The following is a 2,500-nucleotide window of genomic DNA, read 5'->3' on the forward strand; positions in this document are numbered from 1 at the left end:
AGCGTCTCATATTCGGCAATGAAAGGACAAATGAGGTGTTTTAGCGGCTATGTGAAAATGGCAGATCTACAAGCTCACTGCGACACGTTGTGAGCTTGTAGATCTGTTAAATTCATCAATCTGTCTCACAGTGTGAGCTGTCAATCAAAAATCATCGACATCAATTATTATTGTTATTAGCATAACAAGCACGTAGACCCCCCCCGCCCTCTCTCTCTCTCTCTCTCTCTATCTCTCTATCTCACACTCTCTCTCTATCTCACACTCTCTCTCTCTCTCTGTCTCTCTCTCTCTATCTCACTCTCTCTCTCTGTCTCTCTCTATCTCTCTCTCTCTCTATCTCTCTCTGTCTCTCTCTCTCTTTTCAGATTAGTATTTTAAAGCATCAGCAGCAAAAAACTTAATGTTCAAATGAGTGGAGATTAAAGTCAACAGAACCTCACGCACGCACACACACACACACACACACACACACACACACACACACACACACACGCGCGCGCGCACAAATGATCCCATTGGGTTTTACGAGAAGCCTTTGAACAGGACCCCCCCCCACACACACACACACACACACACACACACAGTGGAGCGAAGGAATAAAATAAAATAAAATCAGACGTTCTTAAAATATTAATCACATTTTATAACCTCATTAACTCTGTTACTTCCTTCCTTCTTTCATTCATTTACCCAGAAACCTGTCTGTCTGTCTGTCTGTCTGTCTGTCTGTCTGTCTGTCTGTCTGTCTGTCACACAGATCAACAACAACATAATTAAGCGTAAAAATCACACCTGTGTGAACCAAGTGGTGCAACTCCCCTCTCTCTCTCTCTCTCTCTCTCTCTCTCTCTCAGAGACACAGCACTACCCCTCTCTCTGTTTCTGGCGCCCCCTACTGCTATGAATAAGTCACATACTCGTGCTCATTGACGTACACAAACAGACAAACAAACAAAAAAACAAACAGGTACACGGACATTGCAAGCTGGTTGTAGAAGTGGTTGCACCACTTAAAAAAATTGGTTAATCAGACCAGTGTGTGTCCAGTGGAAACCTTGTATGAATCTGATCTCAGGTCAGAATGGGTTAATCAGACCAGTGTGTGTCCAGTGGAAACCTCGTATGAATCTGATCTCAGGTCAGAATGGGTTAATCAGACCAGTGTGTGTCCAGTGGAAACCTCGTATGAATCTGATCTCAGGTCAGAATGGGTTAATCAGACCAGTGTGTGTCCAGTGGAAACCTCGTATGAATCTGATCTCAGGTCAGAATGGGTTAATCAGACCAGTGTGTGTCCAGTGGAAACCTCGTATGAATCTGATCTCAGGTCAGAATGGGTTAAGCTACAACTGATTTCAAAGCACACCGATTATCAAAGGGTACAAAATGTTCTCTCGAAGCATGAAATCCTCTACAGGCGATGCTTATAGTACATATAATGAAATAAACAATGCATTTAAGAAATGATCATCTTCAAACATTTATGTTTTATTACTATTTTACTGAAATACTCATTAGGAATTATGAAGTATCAATATGAAATGTCATCTCTGTGGTTTGGTTTCCAACTTGACATGAAAAAGTTTGTGAACCTCTGGCTTGAAGCAGTTTTCTATATATACGTAGGATAGATCATAGATAATAAAATATTCTACGTAGGATAGATCATAGATAATATAATATTCTACGTAGGATAGATCATTATGTCATCATTGCTCGTCTGAAAGAACCATTCTGGGAGACGCTGGAGAGACGGAAGAGATTCGTTTCAAACAGAATAGATTCATATTATATCATATATTATAATCATTCATTATTCATAGATTCATATTTGATGATAAATGGTTATTATGTATTCACTGTGAGAGCTCCACACTGCGCGGGGTTAACTTCTGATGCTGTTTTAGTCAATATACTTTAAATAAAATATAATATACTTTAAATATAATATAATAATATACTTTAAATATAATATAATATACTTGAAATATAATATAATAATATAATTTAAATATAATATAATATAATTTAAATATAATATAATATACTTTAAATATAACATAATAATACACTTTAAATATAATACAATATACTTTAAATATAATATAATATAATTTAAATATAATATAATATACTTTAAATATAATATAATAATATACTTTAAATATAATATAATATACTTTAAATATAATATAATAATATACTTTAAATATAACATCCATATATCATCAATCCATATATCATCAATATACTTTAAATATAATATAATATACTTTAAATATAATACAATATACTTTAAATATAATACAATATACTTTAAATATAATATAATATAATTTAAATATAATATAATATAATTTAAATATAATATAATATAATTTAAATATAATATAATAATATACTTTAAATATAATATAATATAATTTAAATATAATATAATATAATTTAAATATAATATAATATACTTTAAATATAATATAATATAATTTAAATATAA

Source organism: Protomyctophum bolini (assembly GCF_963924005.1).
Source record: "Protomyctophum bolini genome assembly, chromosome: 23".
In the NCBI taxonomy this organism is placed as follows: domain Eukaryota; kingdom Metazoa; phylum Chordata; class Actinopteri; order Myctophiformes; family Myctophidae; genus Protomyctophum; species Protomyctophum bolini.